The sequence below is a fragment of the Panulirus ornatus genome, chromosome 39 (assembly GCF_036320965.1).
Source record: "Panulirus ornatus isolate Po-2019 chromosome 39, ASM3632096v1, whole genome shotgun sequence".
In the NCBI taxonomy this organism is placed as follows: Eukaryota; Metazoa; Arthropoda; class Malacostraca; order Decapoda; family Palinuridae; genus Panulirus; species Panulirus ornatus.
The window spans coordinates 2983564-3001070 of record NC_092262.1 but is presented as its reverse complement, the minus strand read 5'-3'; positions in this window follow the sequence as shown (position 1 = coordinate 3001070).

Sequence of the window (17507 nt, the reverse complement as noted above, 5' to 3'; positions counted from 1 at the left end):
ATGTTGGGTGAAGAGAGTGATAAGTGTAAGTGAGCTTGTGAAGGAGTACTTGTGGTGAAGAAGTACCAGGAGATACTGAGAACATAATGGAAAAAAACATTGTTGGGACAAATATGTCCTCAAGCATTTACCCATTGTTTGCTTGTCCGAGATAAAATTGTTCCGACATCCACACATCTTCAACGATCCAGAACTTTTGCCCCCTCGCCCACCCTATGATTCACAACTTCCGCTCCAAGGTTGCAACCCGCCTGCTTAATCCACTCCCAGGATCTAAAACACTTCACTTCCTCATTTCCCTCTTCATTCAAACTTACCTCCCAACTCACTTGGTCCCTCAACCCTACTGTAACTAATAACGTTGCTTCTTATTCACTATTTACTCTCAGCTTTATCTCTTCAACACTTTACCAAACTCAGTATATCACTTCTGGCAGTTTCTCACATGAATCACCCACCAGCGAGCTGCTGCAAATCATTCAGCAAAACAACAACAGAGTCACATCCCAAGCTCTCTCATCCAAACAGACTGCATACATTCTTCCGCTTCTCAATTCCAAACTCTTGCATTCACTCCCCGAAAAACAAACTCATCCATAAAAAAATCAAACAGTATGGAGATATCACACACCCCAGGGCCGCAAACCACATTCACTGACAACCAAGTCACTTTCCTCACTTTCCTAACATGTAAACCATGCCCTTACAATCCTCGATAAAAACCTTTTCACACTGCTTCTAACAACATACCTCCGCACCCTATATTCATAGTGCATTCCTGACTGGCATTCTCTAAATCAAACTTATCATATGATGCCTTCCCAGATCCATAAATATGCTTACAAAAAAAAGATCCATTTTTTTTGGTCTTTCTAATGTATTCTCACATAAAAATCTTATTAATTCTTCAAAGCAAACACACTGATAAACCACACTGACAGTTCCTCTACCCCGTCCGTAAATATAAGATCCTCTACTACCAACCCCTTTGAAAACCACCAATCTGTGCTCTTCCATCCTTACCATCCCCTCCCCCAATCTGATAAGACTAGTACATGATTGCCTTCACTCTTCACAATTAATCCCTACCCAAAAATTATTCCCAGTAAATACAACTCACAAACTAATAACCTCAGAAGTTTGAGCACCTAAGACACTTGCATTTATTCCCTTTGCCTTATAAGAATGCACTAAATGGCAAAGCAAAAAGCAAAATATGGTCCTCCACATAGATTCCCGGTTCAAACCTCAGTAAGGTAATAATCAGCAGAGCAGGGGCACATCAATATGATCATGAGCCGATAAAATCAGAGAACTCCACAGCCATTAATCAAACAGCACGATATGGTCATAGGTCATACCCCTTCACCTACGAGATGAACCATAACATACAAAAACATACCTGACCACACCACCAGTACCAACCAAGAGGTACTACTTTCACCTCCTGCAACCGACCCCCGTTTCCTAAAAAAATTCCTCCACTCGTATCCATGATCCCCACGCCTCGGTCAACCATAACAACATTTATGAACCACAAATTCCCTTCACAAAAACAATACCCATTTTATTTTCTTCCCGAGTAATTTCTCGACTTTCCAAACATTCTTCAAGGCTCCCAGGATTTTCGCCCCCTCCCTACCCTATGGATTTACCACTTCCGCTTCCATGGGTCCCCGGATTCCAACCGGCGTGGCCAGATCCACAACTCGCCAATAATTAAACAACACTTCACTTACCACAACTTTTTTTACTATCACATTATCTCTTCCTTTACATCCCCCCTCCATCCTATCCAGTTTTTCTCCGGTTTAAAATTAAACCAACCTCAGCCAGTTGTGACTTGAACCCTCAAACCCTAGCTGTACCCCTAATTAACCCTTACCTATTAATAAACCATTCTTTTGTCCTTGCTCTTATTATTTCACGAATTTACATTCCAAATTTACAATCTTATATTAAAAACTTACATCTTAAAAAACTTTCCTCTTTTCATTACCCCATTCCACCATTTCTCAACACACTTTATATCTTTAAAAAAACCAAACTCAGTTCAAAATCATTCAACAACACCAGCATACAGCTTCTGGCATTCACAACTTTCAACAACCTATCTTCTTCTGGCTACATACTTCGCGCTTTTCTCACAATCACACCATATCTTTCTACTTTCTTTCTTGTCTTTCCTCTATCTACTTCTGTCTGCAAGTTTCTCCACGATGAAATAAGGGCAGAGAAGAGGGAGAAGTCAGAGTCAGGCATCCACCATACACTGGTATAATCAACCCACGAATCGCGACAACTGACTTTGCTCACTAACGAAATTAACTTTAACCCCACTCCCAAGAGCTCCTCTCCTTACCACAACAGAAGCCTAGACTTCAGAACCTTTGCCCCCTCTTTTCCAAAATTCTTCGCAAGCACTCAGAAAGAATCACCAAAAACAATAAAGAATCTCCATAAATTACTCGTAGAAAAATGCATTATCACCTACATCACCTGCCACTCTAACTGAGAACAAAAAACAACCCCCCCCCCCCCACCTCACCAGACAAAACCCCCCAACCGATTCCATAACAACAAATTAAAACAACCATAATAGTAGAACATCACACTACAAATCACCTAAACCTTGCCTGCAAAGCCGCAAAAACCTAACATTTTATTCAATGAGAACCAATCACTTATCCGACTTTCCTCTTCTTCCTTACACGAGACAAATGCCCTTTTCCATCATTCCCTCGATAAAAAACTTTTCAACCAATCAAAACTGCTCTAACATCTTCCCTTACCGAACGCACCTCCACCCCAAATATTCTTAGGGAACCCCTTCCACAGAGTCAAACTCTCACAAATCTATTCCATTTAAATTCCCTTCTCAAGAAATCCATAACAAATCCCTAATACATGATACATTTGCATTTTTTTCTAAAGTAATTTCCTCTCTTTGTTCTCACCAGCACGGAAGGATTCCACCCTTTCTCAACAAAAAGACAATTCTTAGAACAAAGCAAATACCGCCTGAAAACCACCTAAAATATGAAATCCCCCAAGCCCACTCCACTGCTTCTGAAAAAACCCACTCAAGCAGCATACGCTTTTGACCCCAAAACTATTGCACTTGTACAAATTGCCTAGGGTCCCAGACCACGACCACCACGTTCCTGTGCCTTTCCCTTGAAGCCGGCGCATAGCGTGGGTACTAAACAGCTAATCATTTCCAACACCAAGCACCCCCAGCCCCTCTCAATCAATAACCCTCGCCCATATTAATTTTAAATAAACCAGGGAAAAAACACAACAAACACTTAAAAATATGAAACGTTACACAAGACACAACTTATAAACCTCAGAATTTGAGGAGCTCACTACACAACATAAAACTACTGTATTCAATCACATCACTCTTATATTTAATCCCCCTTAGCCCTTATTATAATATTTATAAAATATTTATTAAATATTTACACTTAACACATGTCAGAAACTACGCACGCGTGAGAATGCAAGTATTCCGGTCTAATACTCCACAGCAACCCTCAAAACATCATGGAATCAAACAACCATTACAAATATAACCTTTACCTAACCAACCCCCAAAAACCATTTTGAACCAAACAATACAGGTCACCCTTTTTTTAAAAAATAATATTCCACAGGCAAAATAACCATCCAAAGCCTAAACTGCCGTGGTCTGTTGGCCGGCCTTTTTCATATTCTCCCACCTTTTATACACATTTCCCACCATCCCTCAACCACTATACTTTCCCCAACCCCCACCAATTATCTGCTTCTTTATTGATTACAATCCAAATTTCCACCACAATTCACCAACATATCTTTCCCCCCTCTTCCGTCCGCAAAAAAAATCATGTCTTTTTAATTATTAAAAACTAAATTAATAAAAAAACAAAACACAATAATAAACATACCATTACCCCAACTAACCATCAACAGAACAGTTTTAAACCAAAACATTGGAAAACAAAAACACATATTTTCCATTCAATCAATATAAAACACCTCTCAACACCCACACACTCCCGCCCACCCTCCCGCTCCCAAACTTCACACGACTTTTCCCCCGCCTACTCTCCACTCCCTCACTTTGCACAACCAATAACACCATCACGTGACCAAGAACATATTACAACGGCATCCAACTTCGATCAAAAAAATAAATAAAAAAGACACAGCCACAAACCTCACCAAAACAAAAATTCTGCCGTCTTCAGCCCCAAACCACTCTAAATCATCAATCTAGGATAAAACGTTGATAAAACACAACCAAATACACATAATCCCATACCACAAACATCCAGTACCACCAATACTGCAATATAATAACTACCACGAGCCAACTCCCTTCTTCCACATCACCAACTACACTTAATTTGACATGATGTTCACCCTTAGAACCGATCCATCACCCCACCAACTCCCAATCTGCCCTCATAACCTCTACGAAACCCTAGCTACCCACACCACTCCCCATAGAGCCCCCTTCCAGCTTCGCCCTTTCAAACAACTGAAGTTTGTGTTTCTGTGTTCCTCCCGCAATCCAGATTATTGCTGTTTGCACCCTTGTGGTCTTACCACCAACACACGCACCTTTACTTTAATGAATTTAATTTTATTTAAAAAACAACCATTTCCACTACCACCGTAATACAAACCCACCCTAACAATATCCCTCCCTTCCAGAACAAAATTCTTTTTTTTTTTTTATTTTTTTTTTTTTTTTATTTTTTTTTTTTTTTTTTTTTTTTTTTTTTTTTTTTTTTTTTTTTTTTTTTTTTTTATTTTTTTTTTTTTTTTTTTCTTTTTAAATTAATTTTTTATATTATTTTTTATTTTTTTTTTTTATTTTTTTTTTTCACTTATTATATGACATTTTTTTTTTATTTAATTTTTATTTTTTTTTTTTTCTTTATTTATTTATTTTTTTTTGATTATTTATTTATATTAATTAAAATATTTTTCATTTTTTATAATTATTTTTTTACTTTTTATTTATAATAATTTAATTTAAATTTTTATTTTTTTATTTATTTAAAATTTTTTTTATATTAATTTTTTTTTTTATTATTTTAATTTATATAAATTTTTATTATAAAATATTTTTCTTATATTTAGTTTTATAATAAAATAACATCAAACACTTTTTTTAATCACAATCAATATTTTTTTTATTTAATACTTATTATAAATATTTTTAATTAATTATTATTATATTAAACAAAAATAAAAAAATAAATGAAAAACAACATACCTAAAACGCAAATATAAAAAATAAATCAAATAAAAAAAAAAAAATTCAACACCATAAAAAAAAATAAAAAAACATAACAACAACGTCTATTAAAAAAAAAATAAAAAAACTCCCTAAACAAAAAACATTATTAACAACATCACCAAACCATCACTCTCAAAAATCATCTATATCCGACCAAAACTTTTCTCCCCACCAACTCTCATTTGGGTCCCCTCTTTCTTACTTTTTGTTACTCTTTTTGCTCTTTCTTTTTTTTTTTTTTTTTATTTTTTTTTTTTTTTTTTTTTTTTTTTTTTTTTTTTCTTTTTTTTCCTTTTTGTTTTTTTTTTTTTTTATTTTTTTTTTTTTTTCCCATTCATTTTTTTTTTTTTTATTTTTTTTTTCCAACATTTTTATCTCATCTTTGACGTCTTGCAACCTTCCTTTCTTTTCTTTTCTTTCCCCTCCTCTTGAACCTCCGTCCGAATACCCTCGCTGCCGTCCTCTCTTTCTCTTCTTTCCTTCCTTCCCTTTTCCTATCCTTTCTCCCCCCCTCTCTTCTTTCTTTCTTTGTCTTTTTCCCCTTTCATTACAAAACAAAATAGTTAAATTCAATACCAACACCTCGAAACTCTACTGAACAAACCCTTCACCCAGGTCATTTTGGAGATTTTTTTTTTTTTTTTTTTTTTTTTTTTTTTTTTCTTTTTTTTCTTCTTTCCCCTTCCCGTTTTTTTTTTTTTTTTTTCACTTTTTTTTTTTTCCTTTTTTTTTTCCTTTTTTTCTTCTCTTTTTTTTCCTTTTTTTTCTCCCTGCAAAAAAAAAATTCGTCCGGAATGCTTTGGCCTCTCTCTCCTATCATCTCTCTTCGCTCTTCGCGTCTTCTACTCTCTTTCACGTTTATAATCTTACCACTTCTTTCCCAAACAATCATACCCCACCTAACTCACACCCTAAGTATCCTATCCAAAAAACAAAACAATCAACACCCCAAACTCTCCACCACAGCCACGCTTCTCAATATGCCACAAAAAGCAATCTTTTGCGCAAGCCACATCAACTTGGCTGTTTCCCCCTACATGCAAGAAATCCCATTCTTACCCCCAAAAAAGGAACTCTTTTCCCCTTACCTCCTTTGTTCCTCACTTCTCCACCATTTTCCATTCTATAATCATTCTCTCTTGGTACTTACTTACCTCACACAAATGTCCCCATTTTCTCAAGCTCACTACTCTCATCGAAACCCATCTTCACTCTAACATTCTCGAATTCTCTCTTCTTTTCTGAAAACTCATTCAAATCTGCCACCTCTCCGCCTGCCTCCCACAAGATTAATGATCAAGACATTCCCTCTAGTTGCAACGTCCTCAAAGGGAACATTAACATCCGAAAGAGGTCTCTCTTTGCAGCAGCCTTTCATTTAAACAAACGAATTAATCCAATCAACGTCTCTCTAGCCATCTCTCCATACATTTACGCAATGACTTTAAGTGATATCTCGCTTTTTTAAAAACCAGTCATTCCCAATCACCAGTTTCCTTTTTTTATCACCAGCAATAAAAATAAAATCTACAAGCTCCTTCACACCATTTCCTTCCAATTTAACAATCAAAAAACAACTGAAACAAAAAACACAATACCCATGTAAAACAATTTATTTTACCCTCTTATCTCTGCCATATTGACCTCACCTTTGCATTCCAAATTCAACCGATCAATTACCCTAACAAGAAACAAAACCCTGGTCGTTGTTCAACAAGAAAAACCGTACAATACACAGATACCGAAATCCAAGGACTGCTCCCCCAAAAACACTTGCCCTCTCATGATCTTTTTCTTTCCCCCTCTCCATGCCCTGGAGCAATATGCACCCAGATACTACACCCCATCTTCTCCATCAAACAGTCAGCTTTAACCCATCTTAATCGAAATTTTACTTTCTTAACATTCTATCACAGTTACTCCATCCCACAGCTCATGTTTCAGGAGTAGAGCTACTACTTCCTTCCCCTTAGCTCTAGGTCCTCGTCAACAAACCCCTGACTTATTACTCCCAAGACAATCTCCAAAAGCCACTCTTCCCCTTTACCCACGATATATAAAATATATACAAATAATATATATAAAATAATAGTCTATAATAATATATATAAATAATATATATATATAATTATAAATATAATAAATATATATATACATATATATTATAAATATATATATATAAAAGAAAAAAGAAATATATATATATATATTATATAGTATAGTATATAATATATATAATTATATATATATATATATATACTAATATAATATAATCTATATATATATATTTTTTTTTTTTTTTTTTTTTTTTTTTTTGCTTTGGTCGCTGACTTCCCACAACTTTGCGAGTAGCGCAGGAGAACAGACGAAAGAAATGGCCCAACCCACCCCCTATCCACATGTAAATACATAAGTCCCCACACTAAATATACATACCATACACAGCTTTTCCATAGTTTACTCCAAACGGCTTTCACCATGCCTGATTCAAATCCGACTGACAGCACGTCAAACCCCCCCGGTATTACCACATCGATCCAATTCACTCTATCCTTAGCCCTCCTTTTCACCCTCCTGCATGTTCAGGAGGCCCCGATCACAACAAAATCTTTTTCACTCCATCCTTTACTTTTCAAACCTCCAATTTGGTCTCCCTCTTCTCCTCATTCCCTCCACCTAATCCGACACAAATAACCTCTTGGTCATCTATCCTCAACCATTCCTCTCCAATGTGCCCCAAACCAAATTCAAACAAACACCCTCTTCCTGCTCTCTCAAACCACGCTCTTTTCATTTGCCACACACATCTCTCCTTACCCTTCTTACTACTTACACGATCAAACCCGACATAAGAAACAGTAATATACCACGTGTAACGAAGATTCATACCCTCCGCCCCCATATATTCCCGTCGCACTCCGCCGACAAACAAAAAAAACAACCCCCACCCCTCCCCCCACATATGCGGCGAGGAAGCTGCCTAGGAAAGACAACAAAGGCTACACCCATTCGCCACTCAGTCTCCAGTCCCGCCATGCACATGCACCGAAACCCACAGCTCCGTTTCCACATCCTCCAGGCCCCACAAAACCCTTCCAACGTTCCACCCCAAGACGCCCTCACACGCCCTTGGCTCTACCCATATTCATTTATTCTCTTTTATACTATTCGCCATTTCCCGCATTAGCGAGGTATCCTCACAATAGTGAGGTAATTCCTCACATGCCCCCTTTCCCTTTCCTTTTTTTGGCAAATGAAAAAATTGAGAGGGGAAGATTTCCAACCCCCCCACCCATTCGCCTTTCATCGCCTTCCTAGCACGCAGGGAATGCATGGGAAAATATTCATCTCCCCTATCCACAGGGATAATAAATATATATTATTGGAAACGAACACTATTTTGACGAAATCAAGATATTCCATGAGTCCACTGGGAAATGAAACAATACGTTCCCAAGAGCACAATGTGTAAAACCACAGTCATCAGAGAGACACAAGAGAGAAATAAAAAGTCACATTAGATATACAACCGCCGAGACAAGGTATGACGAATTTGGCTAAACAAGCGATTGTCCAAGAAATACTACGAACGTATACATAACATATCATTAAACAAATTTTTCTCCAATAAAGTAATCTAATTTGTATAGACCTTCACTACTGTTAACAACCAAATTTATTTTGTGTATTTAGTGGTAATAGAGTTATAGTTACTAACGAGATGGCATTACTCCAGTCAATTCAATGATCAATGAGCTTTTCTGTGATCCAAAAAACATTTGATTCTTTTGCTTATGACTAAGAGAAAGAATTCTTACTAGTCTGCCCAAAAAAAAATTTATCACCATAATCCACATGGCAACATTATGATGCAACATGAAAATTTCATTGGTGAATTCCTGATTAGATATTTTTTATAGTATATTGTTGCTGAAGGCAACATTTACAATTAAAGAATTAAGCAACATAGAAGTTGTAAATTCAAATTAGCGATAAAAGGGAGAACAAAAGTTTCTTGTCAATGGAGTTTGAGTTCAACTCTACAAAAGATTTCTTTGTTAACTAAAGGGATATAATCAAATGAAAAATCTAGGTACTTTACTTATAATCCAATTGAATATATTTTCACACACTCAACCAAATAAAACTATGGGACTGCAAATACGTAATAACCCTAATGAACATAATTGAAATTAAACATTAACTCTTCCCATTTTGAGCTGAGTAAACGAATGGATATATATGGAGCATACATTGTAAGCTTTCTCTGTATATCTAACATTAAACTTGTTTCCTTGCCTTTAGGTCAAGCAATCTAAATAATGGTAAACATACCATAATTTTCATTATCCACCATTTAATTTGCAGGAAAGTAAACATAGATAAGTAAGGGGAGAAATATTTGTAAGTTTTCCAATTGATTGCCAAATCACAAAAACTATCATCTACAACCTAACCACATTGCATTAGAAGGTTAAGATATCCTTAGTAATTTTGTTTTACAAAGAAAATTCAGATTAAAGAATACTTATCACAGGCGATAGAGCGTAACCCATTGCCATAATCAAATTCTGAGCATTGATAATCTCCATTGAATAGAAATCAACACCGTCTTTAATACACATATTTCTGTCCTCATTTTCCCGTGAACACAATTGGAAATGAACATATATAGTATATATATATATATATATATATATATATATAAAAGTATATAGTATATAGAATATAATATAAATATATATTATATAAATTTTGTTTCAAAAATCCAGATAAAGATTACTTAGCACAGGTCGATAGAGCGATATCTTTACCCATTGCCATATCAAATCTGATCAAGATAATCTCCATTGAAGTAGAAAATACAGCCGTCTTTATACACAATTATAAGTGTCTCATTTTCCCCGTTAACACATTGGAATACATAAAATAATATATATAAATAATATATATATATATATTATAATATATATCTATATATACCTTATATAAATATAAATAGTAATAAATAGTATATATGTATTCCAATAGTGTTCACGGTAAAATGAGACACGAGAATTGTGTACAAAATACGGTGTATTTCTATTCAATGGAGATATCATGCTCAGAAATTTTGATATGGCAAATGGATAACGCTCCATCGCCTGTGCTACGTAATCTTAACTGTAATTTTTTTGAAACAAAATTAAAAAGGATATCTTACCTTCTAATGCATGTGGTTTAGGTATTGTAGATGATAGTTTTTGTGTTTTGTGCCAACAAATGAAAACTTACAAATATTTTCTCCCTTACTTAACAATGGTAGTACTTTCCATCAAATTAACTGAAAAATGAAAATTATGGGTATGTTACCATTTTTTAGATTGCATGACCCAAAGGCAAAGGAAACAAGTTTAAAGTTTAGCATATACAGAAAGCTTACCAATGTGAACACATTGGATACATATATAGAATTATAATTAAATAATATATAATTATATATATATATATATATATAATATATATATATAGATGTTACCCTGGTGATCAGGGGAGAAAGAATACTTCCCCCAACTATTTTCTTTCCCTCCCGCGTGTCGTAGAAGGCGACTAAAAGGGAAGAGGAGCGGGGGGTCTGAAGGAAAATATTCCTCCCCTCTCGGTTTTTTTTTTTTTATTTTTTTTTTTTTTTTATATTTATAAAATTTTCCAAAAGAAGTAACAGAGAAAGGCCAGGTGAGGATATTCCCCTCAAAGGCCCAGTTCCTCTGTTCTTAACGCTAACCGTCCGCTATCGCGGGAAATAGTGGAATAGTATGAAAAAAAAAAAAATAAATATATATATATATATATAAAAATATATTAAATATAATATATATATAGTATATATATATAAATATAAATATATATATGTATATAGATTGGAATGATGATAATTTAACTGATAACTGTTGAGATGAGCTAATAATGGATATATTAGCATACATTGGTGGGTTTTCTGTTATATGCCTAAACTTAAACTTGTATCCGCCTAGTCTAAGATAATCCAATCTAAAACTGGTAACAAACCATTAATTTCATTTTCTACAGTAAAATTCCGATGGAAGGTACTTAAAAATTGTTAATTAATGGGAGAAAAATTTGTAAATTTTTCAGTTGTTGGCCAAACACAAGAGAACATCATCTACCATACCTAAACCAAATTGCATAAGAAGGTAAGATATCCTATAGTAATTTTCTTTCAAAAAATTCCATATAAAGATTACTTAGTTAGAGTGAAAGAGGTTACCCATTGCCATACCAAATTTTTGAGCATAATAAACTCCCATTAAATTGAAGTCCACAGTTTCCCCCCCCCACCCCCCCCCCCCCATTTATACACAATTTATCAGTTCACTGAAAGTAGACTTTGAAACAGGTAAATGAATAATTATTCAAGACATCAAATCGATATTCTAACAGGTCATCACTGGAACTTTAGTGAAAAAGTGAGGAAACATTAAAGCTAACTAGTTTGAAAACAAATTTAATATGATATTCTTTTGCTCGTTTGACAAAATCTACATTGTTTCATGATATTAAAATTGATACCTAACCCACAAAGCTTTAATAGAAACTAACCATCTTGATAATTTATGTGAATGAAAGGCTACTGAACTCATTAAAAGAGTCTTGCTAGAAAATTTTGTTTATAGTGTTTTGATAAATCCATGCATGTATGCAATGAATGGGAACAAAGATGACAAATGTTTGATAAGAGAAAATGAACCCTTTCAACAACAACTTCATTCTAATTGAATTGAGAATTAACCTGCTTCTAAAGGGACCTTTACTAAGTTTTATAATATATTGTTGTTAGAATCCATTAGAAGATCATTTTCTTTTTTAGAAAAATAGTTACTCTTGTCTAAAATCTCAACTAGTATATTCTCCCCTTACTTAACGATTTAGTACCTTCCATCAAATTTAACTCTAAGAAAATGAAAATAATGAATATTACCAATTAGATCGCATTACCATAAACCACGGAAACAAGTTTAATTTAGCATATACAGAAAACCCACCAATGTAGGCTCATATATCCATTATTGGCTCACTCAACATAGAGTTAAATTATCATCATTCAATCTTATGTTCCCTAAGGGCATTGCGCAATTGCAGTTCAGAGATTATTGATAATGAGTTTGAGAAGATATATATCTATGGATCCAAATTAAAGTACCCTAGATCTTTCTTTGAAAGAATCCCATAAGTTAGCAAAGAAATCACTTTAAGATTGAACCCAAACCTCACATTGGACACCAAGAATCTTTTTAGTTCTCCCATTTGATAATAATTTCCCATTTTGCTTCCCATTTTCTTAAATCCTTAATTTAAAATGTTACCTTTACCAACTATTATATACTGTGAAAGAATATCTACAATCAGGAATTCATCCAGAAAACTACTCTTGGTTAGAGTCTATAATGTTTTCTTTGTGGAAACTGTGATATAATTTTATGATAGGTCAACTGGTAAGGATCTTACTATTAGACTTAAGCAACATAAAGTTATTGTAATAAGAACGGGGCAAGAATCAAATGCCTTGTTTAATCATGTTACAAATTATGATCATGTTTATTGACTGTAGTATACGCCATCACAGTTGTTAACTCTAACTCTATACCATGAGAATATCATTGAATCTTCTATTATTAAATGTTTACTGAAGAATTATAATCTTGATAATAGTGATGGTCTGTACAAATCAGAATAACTTTATTGTGATAAGATTAAGGTAACATGATAAGTTTAAAGAAGGCCGTTGTCATTTTTCGACAATCCACATGTTTACCAAATGGCTTCCTAGCTTCTCTCTATTCGCTGTAAATCAACTGACTGTTATATTTTCTTCTCGTGTGGTCTTCCCTGATGTGATTATTACACGAAAGTGCACTTGGGAAATTTTCTTATCATTTCCCCCGTGGACTCATAGGGAATATCTTGATCTGCGCGAAAAATTGTGATCCTTTCCAAATAAATATATATATATCTAAATATAAATATATAATATATATATAAAAATATATTTTTATTTTTTTTTGCATACTATTCGCTATATCCCGCGATAGCGAGTAAGCGTTAAAGAATCAGATTGACTGGGCCTTTGAGGAATATCCTCACCCTTGACCTCGTTCTCTGTTTCTCTGTTTGTAAAAAAAAAAAAAAAAAAAAAAAATATATATATATATATTCCTATCAGTCCAACGGGGAAAATGAAGCATGAAAAAATTCCCAAGTGCACTTTTGTGTGATAATCAACATCATCAGGGGACACACAAAGAGAAAATATAACAGTCAGTTGATATACATCGAGGAAGACGAAGTGAGGACGCCGTTTGGTAAACATGTGATTGGTCCAAACATACAACACCTTCAATAAACTATCATATTGCAAATCTTATCACAATAAAAATTATCTAATTTGTACAGACATCACTAATATTTAGATCAATAATTCTTTGTTGAATTCTAATAATAGAGATTCAATATATTTTCTCTTGGTAATAGAGTTAGAGTTTAACAACTGAGATGGCGTTACTCCATACAAATACAATAAACATAGTTTTTAACATGATTAACAAGGCATTTGAATCTTTGTCCCTTTTCTAAACAATGTATATTGGTGCTTAATCTAACAGAAATATCCTTACCAGTACTGACCAACTATAGAAATTTATTCACAGTTTCCACAAGGAACTTTATAGATGTCAACAAGAGAATTTTCTGTGTGAATTTCTGTTAAGATGTTCTATTATAGTTCTAATGTTGCTAAGGCAACATTTACATCTAAATTGGATTTAAGCAACTGGGAAGCAAAGTTGAAATTATTATTAAAAGGGAGAACTAAAAGATTCATTGTGACAATGGGAGGTTTTGGGCTCAAATTCTATAAAATGATTTTCTTTGCTAACTTAAGTGGATTTATCAAAGAAAGATCTAGTGTATATTAACTTAGAACCAATACAATATATCATCTGAAACTCAACATCAATTAAACTCTGGACTGCAAAACTTAAATTCCTTAGTAACATAGATTGACAATGATGTATAGCATAACTTGTCATGTTGAGATGAGTAATAATGGAATAAATGGCATCCATTGATGGGTTTTCTGTATAAGCTAAACTTAACTTGTTTTACACCTTTTTCTATGGATAACATGCATCTAAAAAATGGAACATACCATTAATTTTTCAATTTCTACAGTAAATGTTGATGGAAGGTACTAAATTGATAAGTAATGGGAGAAATAATGTAAATTTTCATTTTTTTGGCCAAACCAAGAACATCAACTACATACCAAAACGAATTGCATTATAAAGTAAGATATCCTTTAGTAAGTTTTGTTTCAAAAAAAATCCATTAAAAAGATTACCTTAGTACAGATTAAAGAGTGTTATCCATTGCCAAACCAAAACCAACATACCAAGGCTAACCAGTTGTGATTTTAGACAAAAGTAACTTATATCTACAATAAATGCTCTAAATGATAGCACAACATATTCTAAACCTTAGTAAGAATCCCATAGAAGCAGTTAATTCTCCAATTCAATAAAGAAATGAGGATTGTGTTGAAAGGCCACATTTTCTCTTATCAAACATTTGTCCATCTTTTGTCCACCTTCATTGCCATAATTGTATGGACTTATCAAAAACACATAACATAATTTATCCAGCAATACCTATTGTGATTCAGTAGCCTCCTTCACATAACAATTATCAAAAGGTTAGTTTTTCCTTATTATCCCATAGTAGTAAGGTATCAAATTCTAAATCATGAACAATTAGATTTTAGTCACAAGCTAACATAGCAATAATTAATCTGTGATTTAAAATAGTTAATTTTTGATGTTTCCTCACTCTCACAAAGTTCCAGTTTGATGACTTTTATGAATATTATTTGATGTCATGAATGAAATTCATATACCTTATCAAAGTCAAATTCAATGATCTGATAAAATTGTTGTTATAGAGGGGGGAGACTGGTATTTCATTTAAAGGAGTATAATTATGCTCAAAAATTGCCATGGCAATGGGAAACCCTCCTAACCTCTACTAATTAATGTTAAATGGAATTTTTTAGAACAAAATTACTAAAGATATCTTACCTACTTATGCAATTAGTTTTAGGAATGATAGAAGATGTTCATTTGTAGTTTGGCCCACAAATCAAGATATACAACAAACTCTCCCCTTACATACAATATTAGTACCTTCCATCAAAATTACTGTAGAAAATGAAAGTAATGGATGTTTTCCATTTTTATATGCATGATCCATAGACAAGGAAACAAGTTAAGTTTTTGCATATACAGAAAACCTACCAATGTATCTCATATATTCCATCTAATCATCTCCACATGACAAAGTTAAATTATCATCATTTCAATCAGTTCCTAAGGCATTACGTATTTGCAGTCCGAGAGTTTAATGATGAAGAGTTGAGAAAGATATATCTATTGCATGTTAAGTTTAAAGTACCCAAGATCTTTCATCGATAAATCCCTAAGTTTTGCAAAGAAATCATTTTATAGAGTTGACCCAAACCCCCCCATTACACCAAGAATCTTATAGTTCTCCCTTTTCACAATAATTTTTCACTTTGCTCCCATGTTGCTTAAACCATTTAATGTAAATGTTGCCTTTAGCAACAATAAACTATAAATAATATCTTAAGCATGAATTCACCAGAAAATTCCTCTTTGTTGCATCTATAAAGTTTCCCCCTTGTGGAAACTGTGGATAAAATTTTATGTTGGTCAGACTGGTAAGGATTTTTTCCTGTAGACGTAGTAACATACATATAGTATAAGAACGGGGCAAGAACAAATGCCTTCTTAAATCATGTTAAAAAAACTAAGATCATTGTATAGACTGGCGTAACGCCATCTCAGTTGTTAACTCTAACTCATTACCATGAGAAATATCATTGAATCTTCTATATAAATACACAAAGAATTATAATCTTAATATTAGATTATGTCTGTACAAAATAATAACATTATTGTTATCTTAATCTTGTCTTGTATATTGTATCACTGTCTTGTTATATTTTACTCTTCGATGAATACTCAACTGAAATGTAATATTCCTCTCTTGGAGTCTCCATGAATGAAATGAATATTACACGAAAGAGCACTTGGGAACTTTTCGTGTTCATTTATCCCCCAGTGGACTTGTAAGGAATATATATATCTATATATATAATATATAATATAAATATATAATATATATATATATATATATATATATATATCTTTCTTTTTCTTTCACTATACGCCATTTCCCCATTAGCGAGGTATCGTTAAGAACAGAGGACGTGGCCTTTAGATGAATACACTCACCTGGCCCAATTCCCTGTTCCATCTTTAGGAAAATAAAAAAAAAATTAGAGAGGGAAGGATTTCCAGCCCCCGCTCCCCTCCCCTTTAGTCGCCTTCTACGAAGCAGGTGAATTCGTGGAAGTATTCTTAATCCCCTATCAACAGGGATAATACGATATATATATATATATATATATATATATATATATAAATAAATATATATATGAGAAAATACTTAGAAAGCAAATGTAATTGTATGTAGCCATTTAATGTATCTGGAGAAGGCATATGATAGAGTTGATAGTGAGATTCCTCTGTGAAGGTATTAAGAATTATATAGGTGAGGGAGGCAAGATTTTTATAAGCAGTGAAAAAGTTTATGAGGATGTAAGGCATAAGGTACGTGTAGGAAGAGAGGAAAGTGATTGTTTCTCAGTGAATGTAGGTATGGCGGCAGGGTGTGTGATGTCTACCATGTTGGTTTTAATTTGTATTTGATGGGTTGGTAGGGATGTGAATGCAAGAGTTTTGGAAAAGAGGGCCAGTATATCTGTTGGGGATGAGAGAGCTTGGAAGTGTAAGTCAGTTGCTGTTCGTGATGATACAGCGCTGTAGGCTGATTCATGTGATGAACTGCATGAAGCAGGTGACTGATTTGGTAAGTGTGTGAATGAAGAAAGATAAGAGTAAATTTAAAAAGACAAGTATTAGTTACCGTAGGGTTGAGGTCAAGTCAATTGGAGGTGATTTGGAAATGGATAAAAACTGAGGAATAAAGTGTATTAGATATCTGGAAGTGGATCGTCAGCGGATGGAACCAAGAAGCGGAAGTGATCATATGGTTGGGTGAGGGGCGAAAATTCCAG